The following is a 25,976-nucleotide window of genomic DNA, read 5'->3' as shown; positions in this document are numbered from 1 at the left end:
GCCGATGCCTCCGTCGCCTGGCTGGAGTGGCCGCGGGGGAGTCTGGAGTCGGGCGGCCGCTGGTGGGAGCCGCGGGTGCCCGGGCCGAGATTGGGGGGGCAAGGCGGGCGACAGAAGGCCGATGCCTCCGTCGCCCGGCCCTCTACAGAATCCACCCCCCAAACCTCCAGGTATTTCCCTCCTTAGAGCTGGCAACCCTACATTCCCCTCAGTGCCTGTTGGTAGGCAACTAAGCTTGGTCCTGTCACCTACTTTGGCCTTTGGGAGAAAACACATTGGGGCCAGTCCTGATAGGGTTGCCAACTCCAGATGGGAAATTCCTGGAGACTTGAGGGATGGAGCCTGAAGAGGGTGAGGTTTGAGGAGGGGTGGGACCTCAGACAGGTACACTGCCATAGACTCCACCCTCCAAACCAGTCAGTCTCACATAGGGAACCATTGTTGCCAATCTCCAGGTGAGGGCTGGAGAGCACTCAGTATTACAACTGCTCTGCAGAAGGGAGGGCAGAAGTCAGCTGAAGTCAAAGGGGCAGATAATGGTAGGTTGGTGGCTAGCTGGGAAGGAGATGGGGTTGCCAACTACATGCTGACAAATTCCTGGGGATTTGAGGGGTGGAGCCTGGAGAGGGTGGGGTTTGCAGAGGGGTGGGACCTCAGACAGGTAGAATGCCATAGACTCCACCCTCCAAACCAGCCATTTTGTCCTGGGTAACAATTGTTGCCAACCTCCAGGTGAGGGCTACAGATTACTCACAATTACAACTGCTCTTCAGGTAGCAGAGATCAGTTCCTCTGGAGAAAACAGTGGACTCTGTCATTATACCCTGCTAAGGTCACCACAGCAAATTGACACTGTTTGCCCAAAGCCAGAGCACTGCCCCAGAGCCTCTTTCTAGATCTTGTTGTATTGCTTTCACAACGGGCTTTACTGCTAGTTCCCTTATAAAGCCAGGCTGTCCTTGTATGAGAGAAAGCAAACAGATGCCCTTAGGGCCATGGTAGGGTACAGGGCTGCCAAGCCACCTGTTGGAGTGGGGGATCGCCCACTCTGTGCTCCCATTCGCCTGTCACTACTCCAAGTGTTGTTGGGAGGGGGAATATAAACAACTCATCAGCATTATGAGCAAGATGACATTCATGGCACGGTTTTAGCATAGAGTTTCTGGTGATTCCTAGAGTTACTGCTGTTTTCTCTTTGTTTTCCCTGGAAGTGATATCACCACAGTGATTCTGCCCCATCATGTCCCCATACCCAACTCTTGTGCTGGATGTCAAACTTAGGCCCCGGTCACGTGTCTTCAACGCTTTGAAATAAATTTTGCTTTTCTTGAAAACGTGGATTTATTCTCGATGCTTGGGGATCCAACACACATCCGGCAAGAATAGCACACCCATCACCGACCCGTTGCATCCACCTGAAGATTCAGAGTTAAAAAATACCTGGGAAAGCCTAGTAGCAAATGGTTTGCTATGGGCCGTCAATGGAATATCTATGTGTGATTGCTCAAGAGTGCTCCTCTCGCTGTGTTGACCCACGCCAGAAACACGCACCAACAAACAAAATTCCGATTTGCCACCACCACGTCTGATCACGTTCTAGCGCGTTAAATTGCACCGGCACAAAAAGCCACGCCTCCCCCCGCGTTATGTGCCACCTGTGACTGGGGCCTCCACTCGGCAACTCTAGTAATCTCCCTCCCTAACTAATGTCTGAGAAATAAACCTTCTGCTCCTTCCTCCTGCTGGCTTCTGTTCCTTGGTCACACTACAGAGTTATAGAACCCTGGCTTTAATGTGCATTGATGATTATGGTGTATGCGTTTGACTCTCATCAGCTTGAGTACTAATGAGAAAACTATGCTAGCCATTCGTAAGCAGAATTCAAATAAATTTCTCTGTATTCATTCAGCCTGCATTTATGATGCTGGTAAATTCAGCAGCTGGGATGTAAGATAAAACAGATTAGACATTTAAAACCAATTTTCCAAACCTATTTGTATTTAAATAATCTGTTACAAAAGGACTTTGTAGTTTACAGCAAACTAGGCTTATAATTATAGTTTCAATTTGCGTGTCAGCTGTGCATAGGCTTGCTGGCTATTGATTGAAAGCATAAATTGTATTACTGGAATAAGTTAATGGTTTTTATTCAGTGTTTTTAAGTGTAGAATAATTCAGAATTTGCTTTACCTGTACCTACTCTACAGGAGCCTTTTTTTTGAAGTGCATGTTATTGAAACACTTGTGTGAAAAATTGGCTGTAATGCTATTTTCCTAGGTCGAAATATGTTTATCCTGCCTTTCTTGCATCATGGAACTCAACGTGGCATACATGGAGTTCTTAAGCAGGTGCTGAGCAGACTCAGCCATCTTTTAATTTGACAAGGCTGCCAGGTTTTGTGCCTTCTAACTTCATATGTTCTGGGATTCTAACCTCGTTAAGCAATGTAGTCAAGACCACTGACAACCGTCAACATTTGGCATCGATTTTAGACAAGCCCAGAAATGCTGTTGATGTACAGTTGTAGTTTGAACATAGAATTGTGAGTCACTCTTCGATTGTGTGGGGAGAGTGAGTGGGGAAGAGTCCTCTCCAGCACATATCATTTTGGGCTCTACCAAGCAAATGTCCATTTGCAAATGAATTGAATGGAGAAAATATTACAGAGCGCAGACTGTAGTTCTTCTTTACTCAAGGAGAGATGAAAAGAGCGGGAAGGCATCATTAATTTGCTCTTAGCAAACAATGGGTAGACAAAAGAAATGTGTCTGTAGGATAGATGACATGGCTCTTTTTGTAGTGAGAACTCCTTTGCATATTAGGTGACACACCCCTAATGTAGCCAATCCTCCAAGAGCTTATAGAGCTCTTCTTACAGGGGCTACTGTAAGCTCTTGGAGGACTGGCTACACTAGGGGTGTGTTGCCTAATATGTAAACGAGTTCCTGCTACAAAAAGAGCCCTGGATGTTAAATGGCTAAAGTTGGCCCACTTGCAGTTAACAAAACTTCTGGAAATAGTAATGTATGTAGCGCTGCCAACCTTCAGGTGGGGCTTGAAGATCTCCTGGAATTACAACTGATCTCTGGACTACAGAGATCAGTTCTCCTGGAGAAAATGGCTGCTTTGGAGGGTGGACTCCATGGCATTATACTCTGCTAAAATCCCTTCCCTCTCCAAACTCTGCCCTCTCCAGGCTTGCACCCCCAAATCTCCACAAATTTCCAAACCTGGAACTGGCAAACCTAAATGGACTGATGGCTGACCTTTTCGCTGAAACTGACTAATTAGCTTACTGGAGGCTCAGCAGGAGGATAAACTTGGATAATTGTCAGATTGTAAAAAGCTTTTTTTTAAAAAATGAAATAAATAAACCCTGATTCTTTCCCAGGGAAATTATTATTTTATGGTCCCGGTCACACAAACGAGATAATCCAGGGGGGAAGTGACGCTTTTTGCTCCGGAGCTCGATCAGACGTTCCTCCGAGGCTCCATGTTCAGGCTGTCAGCCGCCGATCACACGTTGATGGGGAAATGTGGCAAAAAAGGGTGAGGCGGTTCATCAGTAACGTGTTTGTGCGCATGCGCAGTTCCGCGTTTGCGTGCATACCACTTAGGCATTAAAAACATCTGGTGGGACACAGATGGGTGCCAGATGCACGCTACCATGCACCAATAATCTGCTAAAGAGTCTCTAGACTCCTCCTCCAAAAAGGAATCACCTGGCGGTCCCCCACTGTCTAAATCCTCCTGAGAGTGTGATACCACCTCCACTTTCTTTCTCCTCCGGTGCCACTTGATAGTTGACCTGTGCACTCTAGTGTGTCACTCCTTTGAGCTGCCGGAGCTCACAGATTCCCATGATCAAGACCAAACCTGATGCCGTCCACCTTCCTGCTTTTTGAAACACCCCCTCTGCTTGGCTGCCCGGGACCCACCTTGTACTGGGCTAGACCTCTTTGAGCACTTCCTGTGCTGGCTGTCGTCTGGGTAATCCAGCTGTTCAGGGAGGCATTCCACTGCCCGAGAAAGGCTTTGAAGGGTGGTGTTGCTCCTGGCAACAGCTGCACCTTGTCCTCCATTGCCTTGGGCTGCTGTCCACTTTGGTGCCTGTTGTGCTGGAATAGCCCTGGTAGGTTTAGCCGCCGGGCCTGCGTGCTATATCCTCTTGTACGTGGCAGTAGGTCCCCCGGGGGGGGGGCGGAGGAACCTCGCTCGATGGGTTCGTTTCCCACCGGCATGGATTCCCCGCTGGCGGAGACATGCCTGGCATGATGACATCACCTGGAGATGGGTGCGTTGCGGGGGGACACTCTATCAATTGAGGGGAAACTCTATGGTTCCCCCACAAATGATTGTGGTCCTGCCTCCAACATGCCCAATGCGATGATGTCACTTCTGGGTGACGCCATTGCTGCGTGCGTGCAGAGTGCATGTGCTGAAGATCTCCTGGAGGGGGACCAGGTCTCCCCCGCTAAAAGGTAAAACAGACTTGGCAACCCTACGTGGCAGTGGGAAGGCACATGCCCTTGCCTGATGAGTTCTCTCTTAGGCAGCATGCTGTTGCAAGAACTCAAATACAATTAACAGCAGGAAGGACAAAATGCTTACGTGGCATGCTGTGTGTCACCGCAACTGGTGATGTTATTGATAATTCCCTTCTAATATTGCATAAATATCCCCAATACATATATATGTGTGTGTGTGTGTGTGTGTGTCTATATATCTATATATCTATCTGTATGTATATATGTGTGTGTATACCAGGCACCCCCAGGCAAGCTAGAGAGCCTGCCCCTATCGAGCCTGGTATGGCTTTTTTTTGTTTTAATACTCAATCCTGACTAGCTAAAGCCTGTCCTTACAGATTGACCCTGGGACCTTCTTGATGACAAGCAGAAGCTCCTACCTTGAGCCACAGCCCTTCCCCAGTTACCAATAAAGCCCCAAACTGATTCTCCCACACTGCACCCTTGATGGACTTGGGTGCCGCTTCCCATGACCAAGCCTGATGGCAAAAGCCAGCCCTGAGCCCTTAATTTAGCACTATGTATGAGAAAGGAGCGTAGAGTGGAGGGGTTGAGTGGTTTAGGAAGCAGCCCACCATGCGCTGTGTTGGGGAGTGAATCCCAACCCCCGTATAAACCTTTCCTGACCCTCTGCCCCAGCTGTAGTGACATACAGCCAGAGCCCCCCAGGACAGCTGTGCCCCCTTTAACACCCCCCCACACACAAGTCCAAGACTCCCTTGTTAAAATTGAGACTGTCCTCATTTGCCCAAACTCTGCTGCCCAGTTGATCTTGCAGTAGCATAGCCGCCAGCCAACCATGCAACCAGTCCTATCCAGCCAGATGCAACCAGCCATTTTGTGCACCATTGCTTCCCTTACCTCCCCCCTCAGGCCTGCAAACAGGAGGACCTGCAGGTGAGTCAAGGGTCCTGGCTTTCTGTTAGATACATGACTATAAGGAGAAATTAGGCAATTAAGTATCCTATATTTACTGTGCGGGTAATTACCGATGTTTGCCTTTTAAAAAAAGAAGCAACCAAGCTTCTCCATAGTCTTGATACAGTAGGTTACAGGTATAAAACATACCACCCGTGGGCTGCATCTGGCCCCTGCAGGGCTCCTATCTGGACTGTGAGACACTGGCCGCCTGCTGCTTCCTGCTTCCTTCTCTGGGGCTGCTCCTGCCTCACAGATTGCTTGCTTGGGGCTCCTCAATTGCATAGAAGAGATAGACAGCCACACCTCCCTTCCCTCCATTGGCTGAGTCTCCTCCCCCCTCCTCCTGTGGGAAGAAAGGGAGGGGGATGGAAAGAGAGAGAGTGTGCCAGAGAGATCAGCGTTGGAGTCTGTCTCAGGGGACCTTTAAGACCAAGAAAGTTTCGTTTCAGGTATAAGCTTTCCACACTTCTTCAGAGAGAGGGGTTATTCTTCTGCTCTACTGTTTCCTTTGAGAGTTGATCTCTCTCTCTGTGGGAATGACATAGAAAGCTCCATTCCCTCCATTGGCTGAGTCTCTTCCCCCTCCGTCTCACAGCCAGAGGCAGAAGGAGGTGGCTGTTTTGGAGCCTGAGGTTTAGAGACATGTGGTCTGCCGGTTGCAGTGTGTTGTTGGGGCTTGTTTTTACTTTTCCTCCGCCCTGCATGCCGCCAGGGGATTAGCAATCTCTGAACTGCTGCTTTTGCAGCTGGAGAAGGAGCAAAGTTCCCTCTCCATCTCCCCCCTCCCTGTCGTTTTGCAATAGGCTCCTTCTGATTAGCTCTCCCGGCAACAAGTTGCAGGTGCTTTGACAGGTTGTTTCTGAAGTCAGCTAAACATAGAGTTCTCCTCAGCTGGTGCTGGCCAACCAAAGGAAGGGGGGGGGATCAGCCTGTCACTCAAGCTCTCCCTTCCAGTGAAGAAATAACTCTTCCCCTCCCAGATTTCTGAAACTGCTGCACTAGGAAACCTGTTGTGCAGTCCATCACAGAGGGGCTTTTCAATGGCTCTTTTAGCAGGGTGTTCCTAATTTTATTAATCTGTGAAGCAATTCCGTGAGACTTATTTCTTTTTGTCTGTCCTGAACCGACTGCCCATAAGCTTCATTGGATGCCCTCAAGTTCTCTAGCACTTTGGGAGGGAGGGAAATTTCTCTTTGTCAACTATCTACATCTCATGCATCGTTTGTTCCCCTCTCCAGGCAGCCACGGGGGCATTAGCCCAGTGCTGCACTGCTGGTTCTCTAGTCTGCCTATGTGGGTTTTCCTGTGCACCTGACTTGATGCAATAATTCAGAGTGAGAGGTTACAGCGATCAAAGATTGTTAAAGAAACAAAATATTGCAAGAGTGTTAATGTTTTATCAACTATCTACATCTCATGCATCGTTTGTTCCCCTCTCCAGGCAGCCACGGGGGCATGAGCCCAGTGCTGCACTGCTGGATCTCCACTACCTGGTGTTACATTTTATGACATGCAGGGCCTGACCTGACAAAATTGCATTTATGTCAGATCCAGCCCTCATAACAAATGAAGTTGACATGCCTGCAGTAGATGGTTTCACGTCAAAAATGCAGTTTACTCCTTTCTTCTCCTTTGCCAAAACATACATTAATTCTCTGTATTGTCATTCTGGATTCTCATCTCAATTCATATCTTCCATTCTGTTTGCTGTTTGGGTCTGGTCTCCCCAAGCCCCTACCGGGAACTTCCCAGCCAATCTGTCAGCCAAGAGTGGCAGAGCGCTCCCCCCCCCCACACACACACACTACCCCATGAAGTCACAAGTTTGTTTTAAATTCGTTTATTTAAATGCTTGCTTTGCATCAAATATAATTTACTTTGGGGTATGAGTTACACCTCAGGAACCCCACAGCTCCCAATATTTGGGCAACTCTGCTCTGGCCCCAAACTTAGGGTGCATTCAGACGGGCAGCTAATACCACCATTATGCTAGCTCACATTTGATCCCAATCTTTTTAATCTGTTCTCGCACAACCAGACATCCCCTGGAGGAATCGTTTTACCATGCGTCGCTTCCACTGTGGATTGTCTAGACAGCGTCCGCTGAAGGAGGCACTCACGGTGGATTTTTAAAAAACAAACTTTTTGCGCATGCGCATAGGCGTGATATCACGGCCTTGTTTATCCACGCATGTGCAGAATCAAGATTTTTTAAAAATGGCACCCGTTCGGGATGGTCTGACGTCACACCATCCTGAACAGGCGCCTTTTTTAAATTGCGCGCTGGTACGATCAGACAGGGAAAGCCCGTGAATGGCCTGTCAGGAACCAAAAACTCCAGATTTGAAGTAGTACCTTTTAGTACTTCTCCAAAGCACGACAAAACAGGATGCTCATGGAAGACGGAGATTTCCCAGATGTTGATGTCTGGACATTACATTTAAATCCATGAGGCACTCGTTCCTCGTGCGGATCTAAAGAGCCGTCTGATTGGACCCTTAGCGAGCAACAGCCACAAACCGTGTTTATCCTTTCCTGCATATGAACTGTGCCAAGACGTGCTAAGCTTCATCACCCTCACCCAAAATGCTACCCAGACAACTAAGGGTTGGGTGGATGCTGTTCAGTACCAAAGGTGTTAACTCACCACCCCTCCATACAATGAATGATGGGCAGTTCTGGGAATGTTCATGCATCTTTGGAGGCCTCATGGTACTCACCACTTCATCCTACCTGGATTGAGAAACCCTGCCATCCTTTCTTATGACTTAACTGGTCCAAAAACTAGGCCATAGAAATAATATGAAGCCAGCAAAAAATGACACTCTACCTCAGCCATGAAAGGAGATCGCATTCATTCATTCATTCATTCACCTATATGCCAGTTTGGTGTAGTGGTTAAGTTCGCAGACTCTAATCTGGGAGAACTAGGTTTGAGTCCCCACTCCTCCACTTGCACCTGGCTCTGGATGACCTTGGGCAAGCTGTAGTTCTGATAAGAGCAGTCCTTGAAAAAGAGCAGTTTCTGTCAGAGCTCTCTCAGCCCCACCTACCTCACAGGGTTTCTGTTGTGGGGAGGAGAAGGGAAAGGAGTTTGTAAGCTGCTCTGAGATACCTTTGGGTAGTGAAGGGCGGGGTATAAATCCAATCTCTTCTCTTCTTCTATATTGCTTCGTTGCATGGCAACTGACTACTCCCATGTTACCACACTGGTTGGTAACATGCTGTAAATGCCTATTTAATTCAATAACAAGCCCTGCCAGTGGTGCCTCATGCCTCATTTAAACAGAATGAGCTGACACAACAGCACCTATGGCTATTAACAGCCACCATGAGTGAATATGCTGTTGCTTTTTATAACCTGGTCTTTAGGCCAAGGTTTCCTCTTTGTCAGACCTTTAGGAAAACGAGGCTTCAGCTTCTTTTCTTAATCCTTCTTTGCATTAATCTCTTTTACAGATTAAAGGATAACACAGTATGATACTCTCCCATTCACAAATAGCTGAACATAAAAAATGAATTTCCAAGCAAATTCTTTCATAATCATATCAGAACCTTGAAAGGAAGGCATGTAAATGGGTGAAGCCCTTTCCCTGTAAAATGAAACTTTGGTGAGGTGTATCACAAAGAACACAAAGGTTTCTGCAGTAAGCAAGCCATTCAAAGTCTCAAATGCTGTATATGTTTCACAATTTTAAATTGAACTAGTAAAAGGGTTTGTGTTTGTTTTCACTTTGGATCTTACTGACAGAAGGAGTGGAGGTGCATTTAAATATATGAGCATGGATAGAAATGTCTGAATTAAAATCTTGCATCTTATTGTATTTATTTTTTAAAAACCCATAACAGCCCTAATGTTCTTGTTGTATCTCAAAAGTGCATTCTGCCTTAAATTGCAGACTGTACAAACAGCACCAAGACAATAGAACACCATCTTTGATTGGAAGCCACCCCAACTGTTATAGTGGTTAGTGTTAGGATAGCAATAGCAATGGATCACATACTACAGAAGTGAAGATGTATTTGGAGGGTTAATTCACTTGCAAAGTTATCCAGTACCTAGAGGGGGTGAGGTTGCCTAATAACTGATTGGGACTTGGAACTTTTTTCTTCTAGTTTCTGTTGTGCTAGTTGTTCCTTGGGGCTTCCTGGATCGGCTGCAGACCAGGAGAGAGGTCTGTGCTGTACTTATGTCGTTACCTGTTCTGTGTGTCTGAAAGTTAAGAAAAAGTTTTATTTCTTGGAAGAATCTTGAGCCTGCACTCAATGTTTATTTGCAAAACTGCAGCATCTATCAAGTAGTGTTTCAGACTATGACCTGCGAGAGAGAACCCAGGTTCAGATGCACTCAATGTTTATTTGCAAAACTGCAGAATCTATCAGGTAGTGTTTCAGACTATGACCTGCGAGAACCCAGGTTCAGGTCCACATTATGCCATGAGAGCTTGCTGGGTGGCCTTGGGCCAGTCATATGAACACAGCCTAACCTAACCGGAAGTAAAATCACACTGTTTTTTTTTTTCCATTCTGATGCCATCACATGGTACATCTCTGTCCATCAGAGGTTTGTGTTCTGCAGTTTGAGTCTACTCTTATTTTTTTTACCTTATTTATAGTTTTCCTTTCTCACAGACTCATTGCCCAGTGTAAGTACAGTTGCCATTTACCTGGTGATGTTTCCTGACCCTTGTTCTTTCTCAGTGGAGCAGTGGGGGGGGGAGGGGAGGAACAACATGTGAAAGTCATCTCCTGTATCACAGCAGGTAGTGACGTCATGACACTAGAAATTTCAAAAATCCCTATTCTTTTACCATTAAGAGTTTTGAGTGTCCTGATGTAACTTACTGTTTTTAAACAGAAAATGACTCCCAGGACATCTCCCCCCTTCACCTGGTGATGTTACCTGACCCTTGTTCTTTCTCAGTGGAGCAGTGGGGGGGGGAGGGGAGGAACAACATGTGAAAGTCATCTCCTGTATCACAGCAGGTAGTGAAGTCATGACACTAGAAATTTCAAAAATCCCTATTATTTTACCATTAAGAGTTTTGAGTGTCCTGATGTAACTTACTGTTTTTAAATAGAAAATGACTCCCAGGACATCTCCCTCCCCCAATTGCTCCTGGGGATTGCCACTTGAGGGCTGGCATCCCTAAGTGTGGTAGGGACATCCAATAAGCAATGTGATAGGATTAGGGAATCTGAAACGAAGCACAACGTTTATGAGGTATGATTTGTGATAAAAGGCTTTTGTGGCATGTAAGTCCTGCTCTGATAACATCAAAAACATACTGTGGCTCCTTCACATGATATTGCCCTTCCCAGAAACTGAGCTAACGCTGACATTGTAGTTAGCTGAATTTGTCCTCCTCCTATGTGGCTCAGGGTGTCTCTTACTTCAGCAGTGTGAGAAGGAGCCAAATTCTGGTAGCTTCCATTCTGCAAAAATAACAGTGAACACTCTTGCCCTTTCCTTAATGGCTCTCCTTTTAATTAATACTTTTTTATCTTCTATTTTTTTTGTTTGGTGTACAATCACCAAGTCTTAATGAGCAGATGAGAAGCTGATTTTTATTGAGTAACTAAAATAAAAATAGAAAACTCCAGGCAGCCTTCCAATTAGAATTCATACAACAAGCGAAGATTTGTCTTCCTGATACTAACACAGGAACACAAAAGATAGCATCTTTTACCATTCCAAAAAAGCACCCTTATAGAATAACTTTATACCTAACTTTTGAAAAGAATTCCCTGCTGGTTTCACCATAAAATGGATTTATTATTCAGAGGATAGGTTTTTCCCCATGTGGAAAGAACTTTAAAAATTATTTACTGTTCTCATTACTTTTAGGAAGCAAGTTTTACCTGATTTTTTAAAAAATAATTGTCAAACACTCTGCTTTGAATATTTCACTTTTTGATATTAAATATTATTTAATATGTCACTTCCTATTGTTTGCAACAGGCAAATGATAGAGATAAGAGACGTATATAATATACTGGGAATAAGGCCTGTTGTGGAAATAAATACAACAAACTATAGAAAGAGGCTCTCGGCAGGTGCCCTGGCCTTGGATACTCAGAATCAATTTGCTGTGGTGACCTCAGCAGAGTATAATGACACAGAGCTTACCATTTTATCCAGGGAAACTGATCTCTACCATTTGAAGATCAGTTGTAATTCTGAGTGATTTCCAGGCCTCCCCTGGAGATTTGCAACAATGATTCCCCAGGAGGAAATGGCTGGTTTGAAGGGTGGAGTCTATGGCATTGTACCTGTCTGAGGCTCCATTCCTCAAATCTCCAGGAATTTCCCAAACTGGAGGTGGCAACCCTAGCTCCTTCCCAGCCAACCATCAACCTACCTTTATCTGCCCCTCTGACTTCAGCTTTCCATCTCCCTCCCCACCTGGAGCCTCTACCTAGGAAAAGTACAGTCTTTTTCCGCAGTGGGGACCCAAGTAGGAGGGAAGAGAACTCAGCAGAATATAATGACAGTGAGTCCACCCTGCAAAGCAGGTGTTTTCTCCAGTGAACTGATCTCTGCCATCTGGAGAACAGTTTTAATTCTGAGTGATCTCCAGCCCTCACCTGAAGATTGGCAGCAATGGTTCCCTAGGAGGAAATGGCTGGTTTGGAAGGTGGAATCTATGGCATTGTACATGTCTGAGGTCCCACCCCTCCTCAAACTTCACCCTCTCCAGGCTCTACCCCTCAAATCTCCAGCAATTTCCCAATCTAGAGTTGGCAATCCTATCTCCTTCCCAACTAAACATCAACCTACCATTATCTGCCCCTCTGACTTCAGCTTTCCATCTCCTCCTCCTGCTGCCTCTACCTAGGAAAAGTAGTCTTTCTCCACAGTGGGAACCCAAACAGGAGGGAAGGTTCCTCAGCAGGGTATAATGACACAAAGTCCACTCTGAAAAACAGCTGTTTTCTCCAGAGAAACTGAACTCTGCCATCTAGAGAGAAATTGAATTCTGAGTGATGTCCCATCCTTACCTGGATAATGACAGCAACAGTTCCCCAAGAGAAAATAACTGCTTTGGAAGGTGGACTCTATGGCATTCTATTCAATTGAGGTCTCTCCCCTCCCCAAACTCTGGCTTCCATAGACTCCACCACAAAATATCCAGGAATTTCCCAAGCTGGAATGGGCAACCCTAGTCAAGACTGGCCCCAATGAGTTCCCCACCAGGGCCAAAGTTGGCCTGGAAAGGGCCTCCTGCTTTTGCCTTTTTACTGACAGAACCAAGCTTGGTTGCCTAGCAACAGCCACTGAGGGAAAAGTTATCCCGGCAGCAGGAGGAGAAGAGAATGGTTTGACAGCCGGAGGCCCACCTCAGAAGCCAGCCTGTCACAGAGAAGCCAAGTAGAAGTAGAAGTCTCTTTGTCAGGAGAGATAGCCATTTTGGCAGTTTATTCTGTTAGGGAAGAGTGTCCAGGTTGGCAGTGGGTGGGAGAAGAGCAGACCCAGTACCCAGCCAATGGCACACAAGTACTCTTGAGTGGCAGTTGATGGGCCAATGGCTGATGGAGCACATAGCACAGCTAATGGGAGAGCCAGAAAGCGCTAATACATTGGACTTTTATATATATTTGCACTCAATAGCATCTAAGTTTATGCAGCATGAAAATTTTAAAATAAAAATTCATCCATTCACCTTGAGGATCATTTCTCTGATTAATTTTAATTCCAAATGTTACTTTCTTGTCACCAAACACAGTCTTGAAGAGATCTCCCATGATGAAAAAAATGGAGACATCAGCAGAATTAATAAATCTTTCAGAACTTCTGTAGAATATAAGAAGTCTACCAGTCTGTAACTTGATTGTGAAGTATTTTAAAAGTATCTGACACTTTGGAGGAGTGAAATACATCAGTCTTGCAAGAGTCTTGCTAAATTTTTAGTGATATTAAAGAATCTGAGGGGGAAATTAAAGGGGAAGGAAATCAGCACAAGGTCTATTCTTGGTAGTTTATTATATATATTAGCTGAAATTAATAAAGTGTAAACATCTACGAGCAGGGAATGTCTGGATGTGGGGAATATTACATGATTCATGAATAGGTTTACTTTTGCAGTTTGAAAGCTTGGAAGAAAGTTGTCTTGCTAAATTACCACTAAAAAAGGTAAAGGTTCCCTTACTCAAAAACCAGTCGAGTCCGACTCTAGGGTTGCGGTGCTCATCTCTGTTTCAAAGCTGAAGAGCCAGCGCTGTCCCAAGACATTTCCGTGGTCATGTGGCCGGCATGACTAAACACCAAGGCGCATGGAACACTGTTACCTTCCCATTGAAGTGGTACCTATTTATCTACTTGCAATTTCTTGCTTTCGAACTGCTAGGTTGGTAGGAGCTGGGACCAGAGACGGGAGCTCACTCCGTCATGCGGCAACTCGGGTCTCGAACTGCTGAACTACTGACCTTCCACAGCCTGCAGTTCAGTGTCTTAACCACTTGAGCCACCGCAGCTCCTAAATTACCACTACTAAAGAATTAAAAGGAGTCAGTCTTACAAGGGTACAGAGAATTTAATACAAGTTACTTGCTCTAACTTTAATGACCAAATTTCCAAGCCATCTTTGAGGACGTTCTGCTTGAGATTGCTGCCTGGGAGAATTATGTAACCCTACTGAGGCCTTGCTGAAATGTATCATTAAAAACAAACAGAACAAAACACCTGGTTTACATTCTGTGCCATGTGACTTACCATGATAAGTCAAATGTTGTTTATATTGCAAAGAGATGATAGGTGCTGGAACTACTTGCCAGGCTTAAAAGAGCTAATAGCTTACAGATTGGTTTTCTCATGTTTCTGTAATGGTTGCCAAAAATAGATGTTTGGTTGTATTATTCTGCTCTGTTCAGCTTTGTGAGGAGCCTTTATCTAACCATAGGAGCCTTCCTCTGACAGAAGAGGTTCTTTTACCAGAGGAAACCTTCCTTGTGCCAGAAGAAGGTCCACACTTAACTGAGCAGAGCAATTGGATGTATCTGTTATCTTTCAATAACATATATTATGTCAGAAAGCTATAATAAAAGCAGTGGTAAATATAGCAGATGAAAATCAAAACTACATAATTATATTGGTGAGAGATGGCCTCCAGTCCAGTACCACCTCCAGTTCTATAAAAAAATGCCCACAACAAAAAAGCCCACGGGATAATCCCCACGGTCATAGATGCTCACAGGAAAAAAGCCCCCATGGAAAACTGCCCTCATGGAAAACTGCCCCCATGGAAATAATCCCACATGGAAAAAAGTCCACACAGAAGAAGGTCTATACATATAAAAGCCCACACAGAAAGAAGCCCATAATTTTGCTATTATTAATTATTTGAATAATTTAAAGCCATATAGTTGTTCAAATGCTGTGTATACTAGAGAGCCGATACATAATTTAATTTAACATCTTTCTGTCTTTACTTTAGAAATTACTTCATACCAACGTTACAAAGGTTGACAAATGGTAAATTAATAAATTTAAAGTATTTAATTTTTATTTAAAAATATTACTATACAGAGTTTAATTTTTGTTGTAATTCTTTTCCTTCATAATAAAGTTCATTGATAACAAAATGGTCACTTTTATTTCCTGCATTTTCCCTTCCAAGCCTTTACACTTAAGAGCATGAAAGCCCTCTTCAGACAGGCCATATTTGTATAGTAATGAAGTAATTTACTAATAACATAGCAAAATTATTATTTAATTATACCTGATAAAATTACAACACAAATTGTTGCATGTGAATATGACATGTTTTAATCCTAAAACAACAATATAAAATATAGGTAATACCTGTTCATTCCCATAAATGGAGATGAATGGTTGTCCACAATTCTAAATATCTATGGCACTTTACATGGTATTTTTCAATGGGGGCTTCTTTCCATGTGGCCTTTTTTCTGTGTGGGCTTTTATATGTATGGTTTTTTTCGCATGTGGGCTTTTTTCCTGTGAGCATTTATGGCATGGTTTGTTTGTTTTTTCTGTGGTCTTTTTCCGGTCACCCCACCTCCTTCACCTGCAAAGATTTATCTGCATGGAATTCAGTGAAGAGGTTATAAGGCCCATCTGGCTGCAACACCTTTCACCCCATTAATTGGCAGGGTTGATTTAGCTGATCTGGCTGGATAGGCAGGCACTCCCTTCCTCTCTCACTGCTCCAGGTACATTCCACATGTTTGGTGGAAGAGGACAACCATTTCATATAGAAGGAACGTACCATTCATTGGTCAAGGGTACACAATAGCTGCACCCACCTTCTACATCCTCCCAAGAAGCTCAAGATGAAGGATGAGGTTTGCATTTACATTGCATACAATGCTGTCCCTTTTGAGCAACCACTAGGGTGATGGATGAGACACAAATGAGTTAGAGTTGCTAAATATTAGTCATCAAAATGCAAGGCAAATATATTGAAATTCTGGATGTGAAAACAGTGTGAACAGACTGGAGCAAAGTGAGATGGTGTGTGAAGAGAGCAGCATTTTACTTACTACCTCTGCAAAAACACAGAGCCATTGCTCTGCACTTCAGAGTTCATTTCCAGTGTCAAGTGGATGGTGGCCTCCTTGGGCTACCTGAGTGCTTTGCAATTAGCTAGCCACAATTGGGTGATGAAGTACATGATACATTTGCAGTGACTCTCAACAGGTCCCAGTCAGTCCTGTAACCTTATGCACATATGCCATTGTTAGACCATGGTTGTGTGTGCTTATTTCAGTAGAAAATAGATACTTTCTTGTCCTGATAGCAGCAGATATCACACAATAGTATATTTCCCACAGTTGGATTTGCATGTATTTATAATTCTTTCAACTCAAAAGCCCCCAATATCTAGACACCAATAATTCGATTTCTTCCACCATTTTTTAAAATCTCAAATTGAAAAGAATTCAAATCTGACATGAAAGCCAAACGCACAGCAAAAGGAGAAGAAAGAAGGGTTGGATTTACACACACCCCTTCACTCAGAGTCTCAGAGCAGTTTATAATCTCCTTCCCTTCCTCTCCCCACAACAGACACTCTGTGAGGTAGGTAGGCTGAGAGAGCTTTGAGAGAACTGCTCTTGAGAGAACAGCTCTTAGAGAACTGTGGCTGACCAAAGGTCACCCAGCTGACTGCATGTGGAGGAGTGGGGAATCAAACCCAGTTCTCCATATTAGAGTCCGCTGCTCTTAACCACTACACCAAACTGGTGCAGCAAACTGGTAAAGTGACATCACCTGGCCTAGAAGTGATACATGGATTTAAGTGCCAGGCTTGATGATAAGGCTGCACTTCTCCTTTACTGAAATGTTCATCTCACTGAAGGAGGTACTTTCTTGCCACTGTGTTGAGAACCAGCTGTTTCGTGAGACAGCAGATAAAAACAATCAAGTCAATTTCCTCAGTGCTATATAAAGGTTCCCTTGCTCGAAAGCCAGTCAAGTCCGACTCTAGGGTTGCGGTACTCATCTCCGTTTCAAAGCCGAAGAGCCAGCGCTGTCCGAAGACGTTTCTGTGGTCATGTGGCCGGCATGACTAAACACCAAGGTGCACAGAACGCTGTTACCTTCCCACTGAAGTGGTATTTATTTTTCTACTTGTAATTTCTTGCTTTCGAACTGCTAGGTTGGCAGGAGCTGGAACTAGAGATGGGAGCTCACTCCATCTTGCGGCACCCGGGTCTCGAACTGCTGAACTACTGACCTTCCACAGCCTGCAGCTCAGCGTCTTAACCACTTGAGCCACCGCAGCTCCCAGTGCTATATAGTAAAATGAAAAACCGAAGTTCACAGAAAGTTTCTCCATTATAAATCATCAAAGGGCAGCCCTGAGACGTACTTTATTAAAATGGTTGTTACAAACGATGGCAACCCAGAGGCATGCAGGAAAGCAGAATATATAAAGCTGGCTAAGTAGACCTTTTTTAAAATACAGATTGCTGAATCTGACCCTTTCTGCTGATAGAGATGATAAACTTAAATATAATGCCTGTTTCAGTGCCATCATTTGAGTTATCCTTGAGAATAATGCATGGAGTGAGTATTAATGGAGTGTGTCTGTATCTCTTCAGCAGAACAGAGTGTTTCATGACCTACTGTCAATAAAGGAGATTAACAATGAAAACTATGAAGAAGGAATGACGGCAAGTGACCTTTCAAAGAGATAAGGGAGGTGGGGGGGGGACAGGATGCTGTCAGACTCTAGAAAGCTAGGTGAAGCAGTTCTAAATGTGTTTGGAAGCACTGGAAATTCTCTGACTGAGTTCAGACTGGCAGTTTGGCCCGATATAGCCATAAGGGGCCGGTTCACACAGCCACAGCGGTCAGACGTTCCTCAGCCATACTCAACCCATCCTATGATGTCCCTACCGTGTTAAAAAAGTACCAGGTGAAAGCGGTAGTAAAACCCTGGAGGGCGCGTTGATCCCGCTTCCCAGAAGTGTGCACTCTAAAAGATGCAAACAGGCCGCATTGCTGTGGTGCAGTGCCTATGCACCAATGCACATGTCGCTGGAATGAAAAAAAGCCGCTTACAGCCGCACCTCCGCCAGGGGCAGGCCAACAGTGCGAACGCTCCCTTGCGCCTCCTCCCTGGTATGCTCCCACATCAGTAGGTGCAGTGCGACCGGGAATCCCCGGGCCAACTTGGTCCAGGTCTTTTTATCCCACCTCCCTCGTGCTTCATACTGCCAGTCTGTCCTCAGCCTCTGTTAGCTTTTTTAAAAATGAAATGCATGCAGAAATCCTCTTATTTAAATAAATGTTTCTTCTAGTGTTGGATGTGGCAAAAACAACAGGGCAAAATGGATAAATAAAAAAAACTAGCATCAATAAATATCAGAGAACTGAATTCTCCTTCGAAACGCATGAAAGTCTTTAATCAACTGGAAAAATGCTACTATGCCTACAAGAAATACATATAAAAAAGAAATATGAACATATTTTAAACAATAAAAACTCGGCAAAGTATATCTTGCCTCAGTGCAAAACAATAAATGTGGAGTAACCATTAACATAAACAACCAACAATTAGAAGTATTAAAAGAATTGAGAGACCCAGATGGAAGATACCTAATTTTAAAAATGAGTCTCCTGAAAGGTAAAATATGTATGCTAGCAACTGTATATGCATCAAAGAAGGGTAAAGTTAATTTTGTTGAGAATTTTTCCAAACTGTGCTAGACTTCCAAGATGAGGAAATAATGACTTTTGGAGATATGAATGTACTAGACACACACACACACCCAAGACCGATCAAGGCATGTGCTGGATATCAAAAAGTTTGACAGTGAATTTAGAAAAAGTAGAGATTCAACCAAAGATATTTGCAGAACACAATCCCATAGAAGTAGTCTTGCAATGGAATAGAGAAACAAGGAGAAGATGGAGATTAAATTATGTTATTTTACTAGAAGAAGATGTAGTAAACAGAAGTAAAAAGATTGGGAAGAGTTGTACAACTCCTTCTGTATGCAGACGATGCAGTTCCCTTTCAAAATAGGGATGAAAAGGATGTTACTTCGTTTTCTCGATTATTGTAATTTGAATAAATTGACCCTAAATTATGAGAAATCTAAAATAATTACTTTTGGGCAAAGTTGGAAACCTCTTAAGTGGAATATTAGAAGGAAAGTGATTGAACAGGTTAAAAGCTTTAGATATTTAGGAGTTCACTTCCACTTCAGTGCAAATTGGGTTACCCACAACAAGGAAGTGTTAAAATCAGTGAATAGTAATGTTCTTGCAATCACCCATTTCTTTTACACTAAGGGAAATCAGTATATCCCTGCAGTATATCCCAACCTTGTTGGGCCGGACCATGTGTGTCATAAAATGTAATGCCAGGTAGTAGAGATATAAACTTTTTTAAATTTTAAACAAAACGTGCTTCAAACACTAGCACTCTTGCAATATTTTGTCTATTTAACAGTCTCTGGTAACTGACACCTCTGCTCTGAATAATTGCATCAAAATGTCTGTGCTGTAGCAATTTTGAGTATGCTGTTCAGGTGTGTATCTGTAAACTGCAAACCTACTTTTGATTTATTGACATTCATTACAGAAATCTCATGCTCAGTGTTCCTAGCCTAGGACACAGGGGAAACATGAAATAGTTGGGCATTGCAATCTTTTGTACATAAGTTGCTTCATGTGCTGGTCAGGAACATGAGAAGGCATCCTGACACAGACTGAGGGCCATGTGTTTGTCTACAAAACTATTTTCCCCAGAGAAATAACTACAACTTCCTACAAAGGAAATGTGCTGGATGAACTTTGTCCGGACACACACTTTCAGCCTAATCCACCTCACTGGCTTGTTGTTATTCCTCCTCTAAAATAGTTCACATTGCTCTCTTACTGAAAGAGACTAGATCATGAGGGCATGAATACAGTGAAAAGGGGGAGGGAACCCAGTTGCACCCAGGAGAGCCCTGGCATAAAGGGTCCAACAAAACACACACACACTGTAACAAGGCACACAAAAGCTCATACACTGAACTAAACTTTGTTGGTCTTAAAGGTGCTTGGTATTTCTCCCGTGCAATTGAGGCAGCCCAGCAAAGCAAGCTCTCTCTTGTTCCCCCCTCCCTTCAGTGAGGACCCTCATCCAGTGGAAGGGAAGAAAGGCTTCCCTTTGTTTCCTGCAGCTTGGCCAGGAAGCCAGGTCTGGCTGTTCCCTCCCTCCCCCTGGGAGGAGGAGGGGAGGAGCCTCAGCCAGTTCTTTACCAGACTCTATCAATTGCACAGGAGAGGCTTGCCATTTTATCTCTCCTGTGTGACTGAGAGAGACTGGTAAAGCAAGCTGTGATGTGACAGCAGCAAGAGAACTGGAAAAGGAAGTAAGAAACAGCCAGAGCCTTGCGGGCCAGATTGGGGCCCTCCGAGGGCCTGATCTGGCCCATGGGCTGCATGTTTGATGCCCCTGGTCTATGGCATTGTACCTGTCTTGGAGGTGGCAACCGTATCTCCTTCCCAGCCAACCATCAATGTACCTTTATCTGCCCCTCTGACTTCAGCTTTCCATCTCCCCCCCCACCTGCAGCCTCTACCTAGGAAAACTACAGTCTTTCTCTGCAGTGGGGACCAAAGCAGGAGGGAAGCAACCTCAGCAAGGTATAATGACACAAAGTCCACCCTGCAAAGCAGCCGTTTTCTCCAAGGGAGCTAATCTCTGCCATCTAGAGAGCAGTTTTAATTCTGAGTGATCTCCAGCCCTCACCTGGAGATTGGCAACAATGGTTCCTCAGGATGAAAAGTAGTCTTTCTCCACAGTGGCTTCCTTCCTTTGCCTTTTTACTAACAGAACCAAGCTTGGTTACCTAGCAACAGCCACTGAGGGAAAAGTTAGTCCCACAGAAGCAAGGAGAAATGTCTTCATCAGGAGAGACAGCCATTTCCCCATGAGGGAAGAGTGTCCAGGCTGGCAGTGGGTGGGGGAGAGGAGTGGACTCAGCCCCCAGCCAATGGCATGCAAGTACTCTTGAATAGTGGTTGATGGGCCAAAGGCTGATAGAGCAAAGCCAATGGGAGAGCTGGAAATGGCCAATACATAAGGGAATTATATATATAGGATGCCTTAAAAATTATATTGAAGGAGATGTAAGGGAAAATTTTCCCTGTCTTATACATTTTGTACTACATGATAACTTTTGACAAATGTGATTATATTGTATAACCCCTTTTTTCTTTCCCTTTTCTGTATCCCCACTGTTCTTCCAAGTTAAAAAAATGAAATAAAAATTGCATATATTCAGGTTTTGAAAAAGAACCGCATCTTGAGGATGGCAGCATCCCATGTGGCCTTGATAGTGCTCCCCAGGCCCAGAGCATCTTCACTACCAGGTGAAGCATGAGCACTAAGCAGACAATGTCCTTCAGATGCATAGCCTTCACTGCTGCCAGCATGTTGGCGCTGGCATCTGTGATCATGTAGCCACAGACAATGTTGCCACTGCCTACCACTCCCTCAGGCTACTCTGTATCACAGCAGTGATGTTTTGTGCCATGTGGTCTGCATCCATCCCCTGTGCATGGCGCAGAGCCACTTTGTCGCCTGGTGGCAGGACTGTCCCATCCTGGAGCCTGGACTATGCAGTCCGGACAGAGAGGTCTTCTGGTTGCCACCAGTGGGCGGGTAGGGAGAGGTAGCCATGCTGCTGACTGCTCCAGAGGTCTGCCATGAAGTGCACAGTTCTCCCTTGTGCTCCCGACAGCTGAGCCTTGACCATCACCCCTATGGAGGGGTGCATGGTGGGCTAGACTCATGGTCCTCTGCAAGGGGACGGAGTACCAGGGAGCCAGGTCTTGCAACAGCCGGCACATGGCTATGTCCACCATGAGGAAGAAGGGTTGGCCTCCACAGCAATCATCTCACCGATGGGGTGAGTGACTGCTTCCTGGGCCCTCAATGTAGCCTTTTTGGATTACATTGTTGGCATCCCCAGGGAATGACCTCTTGGGGAGTGGCCTGACTTGATGTCCGACCTATGGCACCCTGAGTGCAGGGAGCTTTTCTCGGAGGGGCCTCCTGTTCCCCCTCCACTTCTCCCTGCTGAGAGGGAGTGGGCCTCTTCTTCCTCTTGCAGGCCACCACTCTTTTCTCTGGTGGAAACATAGTTGGGTGCACCCTTTGCAGGTACCTGCGGAGGACAGAGGAGGACAAATGTTGGAGGTTTGTGCTCCTCCAGAAATGGATGCAGCACACCTGGCACTCTGCCACACGGGTTCACTGGGGAGGGTGCAGAAATGTTTCCAAACCATGGCCTGGAAATGAGGCCTCAAGACTGGAGAAGGTGGGAGACACAGTTGCTTTCTGGTGCTGGGCTAGGAGGGGCCACAGAGGGTGTACTCAATGTAGGAGCAGCAACAGGGAGTTGGGATGTGGAAGGGTAGGATGCTTCCCCCCTCCCTCCGTATTACTGCTGTCAGAGTCCTCCTCACCAAAGCAATTGCCGGTCCCTGGGCAGTGCTAACAACTGTTTTGCCTCTGTGGAGACCCCCAGGAACAGATCACAGGAAGGAGGCTCGATGGGTTCTTTCTTTTATTTTAAAACATTATTGCAGTGTTTGGAGTTCCGTTCAACAAAGGCGTGTGCCTGAATACAGGTCAATATGAAAACAATTTAGCAACTCTCCCTGTTTGGCTGATGACTGATTCTCGCTTTAGGATCCACCTCCTGAGTGTGTTCCATTTTCATTTAAACCTCTCCTTTTTTCAAGGGGGCGGGATTCAATTTTATCTCTCAGTGGGGAGGACTCTTTCTGCGTCCTGTTGCTTCATAGTTGCTTCCTTGCAGAAAACACCAGGTGACAGCTCTCCTTCCTCACGTTTATTCTCACTCCCCTCATCTATTGGTTTTCAAAACAAACACTCATCCCCTTCACTGTTCCCTTTCACCCCCTTAGAAAGCACTGCCAGTAGCAGAGACGGTGGCCAGAGAGGCACTGCCGGGGCGTTCTGCTGGCCTCGGGGAGTGGGGGGGCAGCGGGATGCTGGGGGGGGCGGTGCAGGCAGGCAGATTATGCTGACAAGTCCTTAGCCTGCTTCCAGCCACTGCATTCCTCATATGCCGTATCCTTCTAGAGCTCATTGTATTGCTTTTACAATGGACTTTATGGCTAGTATGTTGTAAATGAGAATGAAGTTCGGCATAGCAAAGTGAAGAGCAATTCAGATCAGAAGACTTTGTTCAGAAAACCTGGGAAGAGAATAGATCAAGATGGGTAGCCATGTTAGAAGAAAAGAGCAAAGGTCCAGTAGCACCTTAAAGACTAACAAAACTTGTGGCAGGGTATTAGCATTCAGATACTTCTGAAGAAGTGAGCAGTGAGTCACAAAAGCTAATAGCCTGCCACACATTTTGTTAGTCTTTAAGGTGCCACTGAACTCTTGCTCTTTTCTACTAGGAAGAGAATGACTATGGTTTATAATTACTATGATGAAAGTATTGACAGTTTTGTTGCCATGTGTTACAGTATGCTCAAGGGTATGTTACAAGTAATTATGCTACAATCAGGTGATTCTTAGGTATTTGTGGATTTAGCTGTTTATCATAACTGGTTTCATCAATTTCATAGGTAGTTTTGTCTTCTTCAATGTATAACACAGTACTTTAAAATTCAATCAGTTTTAGCTTTTGGATTTAGATAATACTTGTATATATTACAGACCTCTAGAGATGGAAAGCAAATCAGCAAAGTGATAAGAAGATGAAGCCTTCTAGATTAATAAAGGGGGTGGCTGAATATCCCCAGAACTGAGGATACATAGCCTTATGAATTTGCAAGCAGATTAATCATTTATGTAAACTAACTGTAGCGCCTGGAGTTTGTAAATGTTTCTTCAATAAGAAACAATAGAACTGGGCTTTCCCCCGCAGTTTGCAAATAAAAAGTGAATGTTTCTTCTATGAAACATTTAAATTTGAATTTGTGTCCTTGGAGTATTTCATTACATTCTTTTGCAATATTTTAATATCTGCATTCATTTGATTCACCTTTGTTTCATTTGAGAAGGTGCTATTTGCCTTGATTTGGTTTGGGTTCCACAGAGAGGAAGTATATATTGAAGGCATAGGAAGCAATAGTACCAGGCTGCTCTGAATTTCAGATGAAGTCTGATTAGTACTGCATCAAGTCCTGGGTATGTCATATCAGGAATCAAGAAGTATATGAATACATGGGAATGGATATCAATAGATACTAGTATAGAGCTGGACAAATAAAACTGAAGGAACACAAGACTTAGGAAACACCAGGCTCAGGAAACATCTGTGCTACTCACCTGGGTGGGTTTAATGGTCATGGCTTCTTCAGAGGCTTGAATAAAATTATCTTAACCTTTAAGGCTAACTGTACAGGATTAACCCACTCAGTCCAGTCCAGGAATGCGAGGGAATCCTGCACTTTCAGCACATTAAACAATAAACCACGAGATAGTCTATACTCTCTCTGGTCTTCACAACAATTTGCCACCAGAATCTCCTTCCAAGAGTTCCCGCCTTTCCTAAGGGAAGAGATTCAACCCCTTAGTTGGCATCTGGGACTTAACACATTACTATCACAGTGGTAGCTCTGTGTGGTCAGCGTTAGACACAAGATTTAACCTTAGGAGTTCAATTACACCCTCAGACAATTGCAAATAAGAATGATCTTTATTCAGTACAGAGCATAGCAAACAGACTATAAGAGGACACAAAAATAACAATGCCTAGGGCTGTTTGCCCTAACTGCACATTAAAGATTCATAGTTACCAAATTCAGGAACATCTAACAGTCCAAGATAGTCCAAGTAGACACCAAGGGATTTTGAAGAGAAATCCTATCTTGCACAAGCATGTGGTCCAGTTCACAAAGCAGCTCTTTGTTTCCCAAAGGACAGAATTCCAGGTGCAATAAAGCAAGCAATGGCAGGAGGAGAGAAGAGAGATCACTCCCATAGAGATCAATGGAATTATACCCAAATTCCAGTCATAATTAGCTGTGGCCATCAGCCAATCACGAGTGGACAGGGTGTGTGGCCAATTGTTGGTTGTCATAGCTGCGTGTGGGGATAGGCAAGAAGTTTGGGGCCCTGCCTGCAGTCAGGTGACCCAGCTTCCAGCTTCTCCATGGTGTATGTGACATGGGCCATGTGCCCTAGGGTGGACCCTTAAAGTCTAGCTTTTAGCATAAAGGTGTGAAGGAATGTGGGTATGTGGCATGGCTATTAGTTCAGGCCATTTGGTCTCACACTAGACCATTTGGGCCTGCAACAGGAAATAAAGACACAGCATATCATACAGAATGTCATCACAGGAGAAGGCATGTGCATTTAGAAAACAATAGAAAGCAATATTTCTATACACTAACATAATAGGGAAGTCAGCCCTTTGCTGGCAATCCCCAGGAGGGACTTCTTGGAAGTCACATCCTGTTTTGAAACAGATAGTGACATTATAGCACACTAGGAATTTCAAAATCTCTATGATAAAACCATAAACTGTAAAAAAAAACACCTTGAAATTCCTAGAGCATCATGAGATCTCTTCCTGTTCTGAAACAGGAAGTTACTTCCTCATGATATTTTTCCTCCTATTTTCTGCCCTGCCTCTCCATTGAGCATGGGCAGGAGATGGAGAATCATTGGGAGGTCCCCTACCATTACTAGGTAAGTGATACATAAGAACATAACAGAAGTCAATGTTAGATCAGGCCAATGGCCCATCCAGTCCAACACTCTGTCACACATTGGCCAAAAATACCAGGTGCCATCAGGAGGTGCATCAGTGGGGCCAGGAAATCAGTGGTTCTAGAGTGGGCAAGCACTTCTCATCTTCCACAGTGAAGACAGAGGCAAAAAAATGCATTCAGCTTCTCAGTTATTTCCTTATCATCCTTCAGTACTCCTTTTACCCCTTGGTCATCCAAGGGCCCCACTGCCTCCCTGGCTGGTTTCCTGCTTCTAATGTATTTGAAGAAAGTTTTATTGTTGGTCTTTATGTGTTTTGGGGTTTTTTTGCTATATGCTCCTCATATTCCCTTTTTGCCT

The 25,976-nt window shown here is 44.6% G+C and overlaps 1 protein-coding gene across 1 annotated transcript in view; it reads left to right on the top strand.

Moving 5' to 3' along the window:
- The window catches only part of LOC107105510 (contactin-associated protein-like 5), a 198,443-nt gene that overhangs the window by 37,078 nt on the left and 135,389 nt on the right, over positions 1-25,976 (top strand). The gene's annotated exons all lie outside the window — the stretch shown is intronic.

This window comes from Gekko japonicus, unplaced genomic scaffold (genome assembly GCF_001447785.1).
Source record: "Gekko japonicus isolate JY-2015 unplaced genomic scaffold, Gekko_japonicus_V1.1 scaffold2235, whole genome shotgun sequence".
Taxonomy (NCBI): Eukaryota; Metazoa; Chordata; class Lepidosauria; order Squamata; family Gekkonidae; genus Gekko; species Gekko japonicus.
The sequence above is the reverse complement of the archived record's forward strand: the minus strand, read 5'-3'. Positions and strand labels throughout refer to the sequence as shown.